The sequence below is a fragment of the Ursus maritimus genome (genome assembly GCF_017311325.1).
Source record: "Ursus maritimus isolate PB19 chromosome X unlocalized genomic scaffold, ASM1731132v1 scaffold_X1, whole genome shotgun sequence".
Lineage (NCBI taxonomy): Eukaryota > Metazoa > Chordata > Mammalia > Carnivora > Ursidae > Ursus > Ursus maritimus.
Genome location: NW_024423319.1, coordinates 92,904,858 through 92,913,255, shown reverse-complemented (window position 1 = coordinate 92,913,255; position 8,398 = coordinate 92,904,858). Strand labels below are relative to the sequence as shown.

The 8,398-nt window shown below is 41.6% G+C and overlaps 1 protein-coding gene across 2 annotated transcripts in view; it reads left to right on the top strand.

Annotated features, from left to right (window-relative positions):
• Positions 1-498: 498 nt before the first annotated feature.
• The window catches only part of PRRG1 (proline rich and Gla domain 1), a 138,256-nt gene continuing 130,356 nt past the window's right edge, over positions 499-8,398 (top strand). The window contains exon 1 of one of the 2 annotated variants that reach the window (XM_040633075.1): positions 499-541. The gene's annotated coding sequence lies outside the window, so the exon portion shown is untranslated. Of the gene's footprint in view, positions 542-562; positions 625-8,398 lie in introns of those variants that run through there. The other variant, XM_040633082.1, reaches the window with a different exon arrangement.

The following is an 8,398-nucleotide window of genomic DNA, read 5'->3' as shown; positions in this document are numbered from 1 at the left end:
ATACGCTGCACAGACGGTCTGTGATGTGAAATCCCCAAGCCCCTCACCTCTGGAGGGCTGAGGACTGAGCGCGCGTGGAAGGAAAATGCGCGGAGGGTAGGGGTGGGGGAACAATATGTGGGGAGATGGGCGTGCAAAAGGGTGAAAGGCTAGCTAGGGAGGATCCAGGGTGGCTCCAGGGAGAGGCGTGGTGGCCCCACGCCAAGCGGGCTTTCTCGAGGATGAGTGTGGGGGTGCACCGAGGGGACCAGAAAACTTCTCTGCCAATGTAATCAACAGACTTTAAGAGTGGAAAACTCCAGCCGGGTGCCCTGAGCACTAGGTTTTCCGGACCAACGCGGTGGAGGCTCCGCCCCTTGGTTTCCCACCCTGCCTGGCCCCGCCCCCTCCCCTAACTCCGCCCGGGCCCCGCCCCCCTCCGCTTCCCAACACCCTTCCCATCCACTCCCGGCTCCAGGATCCTACTAGGTTCGGCTGCGGTGGGAGCGCGCAGGCGCGGCTGGCAGCTCGCAGAGCGCGGAGTAGCGGCGCGGAACGCGCGGTGAGTGAGGTGGTGGCGCGGAGCTGGTGGCTGGGGAATCTGGTTCGTGCGGAGCATCCCGGGAGGGTTCGGGGAGTGCGCGGGTGAGTGCCCGGAGAATCTTCGGTCCCGGGAGGAGAAACTGGCCGGACGTGAGGCAGGGAAGTTGGCCGCACTGCTTAAGACTGTCCAGCCCCGGCCGCGTGCGGAGCGGAGTGCTTGGTGGCGGGAGTGGGTGAGGGTTTATGTGAGGAGGAAAATAGAAGAGAAGGGCTCCGGAGACTGGAAGTCCTTACTCAGGCTTGGCAGGACCGGGAGGCTCGCCAAGGGCGCTGGAGGGTGTCCCAGCTTCAAGTTCAGTAACCCCCGCTGGGTGCCCCTGAGCGGCGTCCCGGGCCCATCCCTTCCCCCGCGCTGCCGTCTGAGTGCGGAGTTGCCAGGAACATTCCTTGTCGTGGGGGAGAGGATTTGGGGTAGGTGGGCTTTCGCTCCAGGCTAGTGCCAAAGAGGGTGTGGCGTTCGTGTGACTTTCCTTCACCCCGCCCCCGGGAATGTGTCCGTCTTCGGGTACATTGTGCTCATGGACATTTTAACAAAGGCTATGACTGTTTTCTAGGCAGTGGCGGGTGACAGCGGGGGCGGGTCGGTGGAGGGGGGAGCGTACGAGGTCGTGGTGTGGCCCTGGGGGACGGGGGCGGGGGCAGGCATGGAGGGAGTGGAAGGAAGGGAACAGCCTTCCTGCCTCAGCTTTTTCCTTCTTCCTGGTCCGCTGATTTTGATCAGTGGTAGGAACAGCCTCGAGAGGGGTATGATTGGAAATGTGTGTGTGTGTTCGGTCTCTGGCTGCAGCCATTGGTTCTGTAATTATGCTGTTGATGTATTTTTTAAGTGTCCCTTCAGTAGAAAGGCGAAACTAATGGAATTGAAGAGGAAATAATTGAACGAGAGGGTGAAGAGGTGGGGTGTCAAAGCTTAAAGCTAAATTAATGCCTTCTGATAGTCGTAGTATAAATAAAGGCAGATTTTGAAGGATATGAAGGTGTGCAAATCGGGGTAAATGAAAAGTTGATTAGGGTGCTGTTGATGGTTTTAATCAAGAGGAGATTGGATGTGTGTGTGGAGGTGCTACCAAGTTCTTGGGTAGACTCACTTTTAAAAATTATATCGGGAATATAAAACACTAGGGCAAATACTGTAATATTGGGTAAGGTTCCAAGGCTTTCACTTGCAAAATTAGGAACTTTATGAAAAGTGATATGTGTTTTCAAGTGTAAATGTTGATTTTTTACTCATCTGTTTTAACTGAATACAACAACTTCTTCCTCCTCCACCCCTTTCCCTTGATTGTGAATCCTGTTTTCTAAACATTTAGTTTTCAGATCTGAAGTGTGTTTAAAGGCACAACCCTCCCCCCCCACCTTGCAGTGAACAGGATTTCTTCTTGTGTTGTCGTTTTACTCTTTCTTTTCCTGTTATTTTAAGTTAAATGCCATGAACATTAGGGAGGGAGGGAGGTGTTAGTGATACCTTTTCCAGTGCCTAATGAACCACTATTGATAGCACTGGTCTTATTTTTCCCTTGCAACTAGAACTTCGGTCTTCTGTGTTTCCCCAATACCTAGGGCTGCTGGGTATGTACTAAATGCCTAATAAATGCACTTAGAGGTAGATGTTAATAAATGCGGTAGAAAGATAATTCATACTGTGTATAGTTCATGGGGTAATAGAAGAAATTCAGAATGCTGAAATTATGTCATATTTGAACAACATTATTTGGAATGTGGATAGGAAAAAGTATGGAAATACTTCTAAAAGAGGTGCAAAAGTTTTGCATATATAGGCAAAGTAGGTGTCAGGAAAAGGCCAAATTTTAAAACAGGTCAACTTCTGATACTGAAACTAGTGAAAAGTCAACATGAAACAGAAGATTAATCATTTGTAGAAGGACACTAACAGGGCACTGCTGGAATTTAGGAATTTTTAAAGTGAATCAAGCTGGCCAGATGGTATCCTTTGAAGGCTAATATAACTAAAGAGACTGTAGCCTATTAGACTAATTAGAGAGACTAATCAGTTGTATTATACTCCTTCTAAATCTTAAGGTGGTTTGAGCATTTGGCTAATGGGCTTCTTCACGTTATAGTGCCCCCAATAGGCTTGGCCTATTTCTGCAGCCTATCTTTGACATAGGTCTTAACTCTTCCAGCATCCTTGGCTTTACTGTCACCTGTGGCTCATGAAAGGAATTATTTTCCCTTTGCTCCTTACCACTCAAGCTCACCACCCCCACATCTAGCTTTCATCTCCTCGGTGGATTTACCAACTGGAGAAAATGAGCAAATGATCACTCAATTTATAAGTGAGTAGAATTGATACTTTAGTCTAAAAATGAGTCAGGATTGGTGAGTTGGTTAGTCTAAGTCTCTGTGCCAGCAAAGCAAAGAACCTATTCTGGCTATCAGTAACTTCTGTTTTTCCCCCTCTCAATTTATCCCCTCTCCACTTAAATGTAAAAGCACTTCTTTGCCACGTCTCTCTCTCTCTCTTTTTTTTTTTTTTTAAGATTTTATTTATTTGACAGAGAGCACAAGCAGGGGGAGCAGCAGGCAGAGGGAGAGGGAGAAGCAGGCTCTCCACCAAGCAGGAGCCCGATGTGGGACTCAATCCCTGGACCCTGGGACCATGACCTGAGCCGAAGGCAGATGCTTAACTGACTGGGCCACCCAGTCACCCCTCCACATCACTTTAAAAAAAAAAAAAAGAAGAAGAAGAATGTTAACCGTTGTTCATGCCAAAGCACTTCAAGTTAGTGCCTGGTTTTTATGAGAAAAACTTGGGTCTCAGCATGATTAGAGTCCATAAAACTTTTTAAAGAAGTTTTACGTACATCCTCTGTGGTCTTTAGATTCACTTACTGAAAAAAATATTCCAAACCATTGTGGTTAATGCTTCCTTCTTAAACTTCCCTCACCTAGACTTCTTCTCTATATTTCTGATTTTTACTCTCATTCTTTGACAGGTCAACCCCAGCCACTACCACTGAGTCATCTTCTTAGGGTTCTGTCCAAGACACTCTTTCCCACTCTATGTAGGAGACAATAATATGGTGGTCAAGGGCATGGAATTTGGAGGCATTTGTTAAACTTCTTTCTCTAAGAGTCAGTTTCTTCATCTATAAAAATAATGAGTATAATATTTACCTCATAAGTGAGATCAGGTATATTACAGCTTATCATAATATTTAGTATGTACTGATTGCCCTAAAAATGGTAGCTATTGTTATTTGTAATTGCCATTTCTATGAGGAATGTAATTTCGGTAGCAGTTAATTTCAAAATGTGGATGTATTGACTTCTCCTACTCTGTTCAAACTCTAGTCCTGTATTTGTAGATTCCTCCTATATATCTAAAACAGGTGGCTTAGCACAATGGTTCTCAAGCATCAGTTTGCACAATAATCACAAGAATGTTTACTTAGTTAGAAGTAGAATTGGCAGGGGAATATGACAAAGGATGAGTCAAGGATGATGCCAAGGATTTTGGTCTGAGCAACTGGAAGGATAGAATAGCCATTTAGTGAGATATGGAAGATTGCAGGAAGAGAAAATTTGAGAGGAGGATCACGAATTCACTACTAAGCATGCTGAATTCAAGATGACCTTGATATCTGGGCGGAACTCAGGAAAGAGGTATGGGTGGACAGGAAGCTCTGGGAATGGATCAAATCATTACAAGGGAAGAGAAGAGGTCACTCCTTTGCTTTAAAAAATATCAATGAACTATTTTTAGAGGATTTTAGGTTCACAGCAAAATTGAGAAGTACAAAGAGTTCCCGTATGCCTGCTGTCCACAGACACAACCTCCCCCACTGTCAACATCCTGCAACACGGTGGTACGTTTGTTACTTTTGATGACATTACATGGACACATTTTTATTACCTGAAGTCCATAGTTTAAATTAAGGTTCACTCTTGGTGTTGTGCACTCTGAGGGTTTGGACAAACATTTAATGACCTGCATCTGCTATTGTGGTGTCTTAATAGTTTTACTGCCCTAGAAAATCCTGTGTTCTAGGGCACCTGTGTGGCTCAATGTTAAGCGTCTACCTTCGGCTCAGGTCATGATCTTCAGGTCCTGGGATGGAGTCCCACATCTGGCTCCCTGTTCATCAGAGGGGAGTCTGCTTCTCCCTCCCTCCCTCCTTCTCCCTCTCCCCTCCCCTCCACTCGTGTGTGCTCATGCGCACTTTCTCAAATAAATAAATAAATAGAATCTTTAAAAAAAATCCTGTGTTCTATTTATCTGCCTCTCCACACGCCCCCCACCCCCGACCAACCCCCACAACCACTGATCTTTTTACTGTCTCTATAGTTTTGCCATTTCTGTAATGTCATGTCGTTGGAATCATACTGTGTAGCCTTTTCGGATTGGCTTCTTATTACAATGCATTTAAGGTTTCTCCATATCTTTGCATGGCTTGATAGCTCATTTCTTTTTAGTGCTGATTCACATTCCATTGTCTGGATGTACCACAATTTATTTATACATTAGCCTACTGAAGGACATCTTGGTTGCTTCCAAATTTTGACACTTGTGAATAAAGATGCCGTAAACATCTATGTGCAGGTTTTTGTGTGGACACGAGTTTTTAACTCTTTTGGGTAAATACTAAGGAGCACAATTGCTAGATCATATGGTAAGAGTATGTTTGCTTTTGTAAGAAACAGGCAGACTGTTTTTCACAGTGGCTATACCATTTTGCATTCTCACTCGTAGTGAGAATTCCTGTTGCTCCATACTCCACCAGCATTTAGTTTTGTCAGTGTTTTGGATTTTGGCTATTCAGATAGGTGTGTAGTGGTATCTTGCTGTTTTAGTTTGGAATTCACTAATGACATGATATTAAACATCTTTTCATATGTTTACTTGCTATCTGTGTATCTTCTTTGATGAGGTGTCTTTTCAGGTCCTTTGCCCATTTTTACATCAGGTTGTACATTTTCTTATTGTTTTAAGACTTCCTTGTATATTTTGGATAATACACCATCACGTGTCTATTTTTCTCTCGGTATGTGGCTTGGCTTCTCATTCTTTTGACATTGCCTCTCATAGAGCAGAAGTTTTTATTTTTATTTTTTTAAAGATTTTATGTATTTATTAGAGACTGAGATAGAAAGAGATCATGAGCAGGGGGAAGGGTAGAGGCAGAAGCAGACTCCCCGCTGAGCAGGGAGCCTGACTTGGGACTTGATCCCAGGACCCCAGGATCATGACCTGAGCCGAAGGTAGACGTGTAACTGACTGAGCCACTCAGGCACCCCAGAAGTTTTTAATTTTAATGAAATCTAGCTTATCAATGATTTCTTCCACAGATCACTCCTTTAGTGTTGTATCTAAAAGTCATTGCCATACCCAGGGTCAGTTAGATTTTCACCTATGTTATATTCCAGGAGTTTTATAGTTTTGCATTATATGTAGTCTGTGATCCATTTTGAGTTAAAATTTTTGAAGGGTGTGAGGTCTGTGTTTAGATTCTTTTTTGTAAGTTGTTCCAGCACATTTGGTGAAAGGACTGTCTTTGCTCCATTGTATTGCCTTTGCTCCTTTGTCAACAATCAGTTGACTGTATTTATGTGGGTCTATTTCTGGGCTCTCTATTCTGTTCCATTAATGTCTTAGTAATCTTTACCAATAACACACTCTTGATTACTGTACCTTTATAAAAAATCTTTAAATAGGGTAGTGTCAGTCTTCTGACTTTGTTCTCCTTCATTATTGAGTTGGCTGTTCTAGGTCTTTTGCCTCTATCTATAAATATTGGATAGGTTTGTCAATATCCACAAAATAACTTGCTGGATTTTGATTGGGATTGTGTTGAATCTATGGGTCAACTTGAGAAGAGCTGACATCTTGACGATATTGAGTCCTTCTATTCATGAACATGGAATATTTCCCCATTTATTAGTTCTTTGGTATCTTTCATCACAATTTTGTAGTTTTCCTCAAATATTTTGTATCTATTCTGTTAGATCTTTATATAGTTCATTTTGAGGGTGCTAATGTAAATGGTAATGTATTTTTAATTTCAAATTAAAAAAATTTAAACTTTCAAATTTATTGCTGGTATATAGAAAATTGATTAATTTTTGTATATTAATCTTATACAACATTAATCTTATACAACATTAGTTCCAAGAATTTTTCTGTTGATTCTTTTAGATTTTCTACATTGATGATAATGTCATCTGGAAACAAAGACAGTTTGGTTTATTTTCCAATCTTGTATAACTTGTATTTACTTTTCTTGTACTATTGCATTAGCTAGGACTTCCAATAAAATGTTGAAAAGGGGTGGTGAGGGGGGGCGCCTGGGTGGCACAGCGGTTAAGCGTCTGCCTTCGGCTCAGGGCGTGATCCCGGCGTTATGGGATCAAGCCCCACGTCAGGCTTCTCTGCTATGAGCCTGCTTCTTCCTCTCCCACTCCCCCTGCTTGTGTTCCTTCTCTCGCTGGCTGTCTCTGTCTCTGTCAAATAAATAAATTAAAAAAAAAAAAAAGAATTTAAAAAAAAAAAGAAAAGGGGTGGTGAGGGGACGTTGTTGCCTTGTTCCTGATAGTGGGAAAATTTTGAGTTTCTCACTGTTAAGTATGATGTTAGCTGTAGGTTTTTCGTAGATGTTCTTAACAAGTGGACAACTCTCAATTCCTAATTTGCTGAGGGTTTTTTTTTTTTTAATCATGAATGACTTTTGAATTTTTGTCAAGTCCTTTTCTGGCATCTGTTGATAGAATCATATGGTTTTTCTTTTTTTAATGATTTTTCTTTTTTAGCCTGTTGATGTGATGGATTACATTAATTGGTCTTTGACTGTTTAAACAACCTTGCATACCTGAGAAGTCTCACGTGGTTATGGTGTATAATTCTTTTTATACATTATTAGATTTGATTTACTAATATTTTGTTGAGGATTTTTGTATGTTATGTTCATAAGAGGTATTGAGCTGTAGTTTTCTTGTGATGTCTTTGTCTGGTTTGGTATTAGGGTAATTCTGGCCTCACGAATTAGGAAGTATTCCCTTGGTTTCTGTCTTCCGGAAGAGATTGTAGAAAATTGGTATTATCTCTCCGTAAGTGTTTGATAGAATTCACTGGTAAGCCCATCTGGGCCTATTGCTTTCTGTTTTGGAAGGTTATTAGTTATTGTTTCAATTTCTTTAGTAGATATAGGCCCCTATTCATATTGTCTATTTTTTTTCTTGTGTGAGTTTTGGTAGATTGTCTCTTTCAAGGAATTGCTTCATTTCATTGAGGTTATCAAATTTGTAAGCATAGATTTATTCATAATCTTTATTAACCCTTTAATATCCATGTGATCTATAGTGATGTCTCTTCTTTCATTTCTGATGGTATAATTTGTTTCTTCTCTTAGCCTGGCTAGCGGTTTATCAATTTAATAGATCTTTTCAAAGAATCAGGTTTTGGTTTCATTTATTTTCTCTTTTGATTTCTTGTTTTCAATTTCATTGATAATCTCTAATTTTTATTTGCTTTTAATTTGCTCTTTTTCTAGTTTTCTGAGGTGGAAGCTTAGATTGTTGATTTTAGATCTTTCTTCTTTTCTAATATATGCATTCAATGTTATAAATTTCCCTCTAAGCACTGCTTTCACTGGATCCCATAGTATTTGATGAGTTGTATTTTCATCTAGTTCAAAATATATTTTAAAGATTTATTTGAGAGAGAGAGAGTGCACGCACACGAGAGAGCCCGTGCACGAGTGGGGGTAGGGGCAGGAAGGAGGGAGAGAATCATCTGTGTGCGCTTAGAATAAATCGTTGCCATTTTGAACAAACTGTTCTCTTTTTTTTTTTTTTTTTT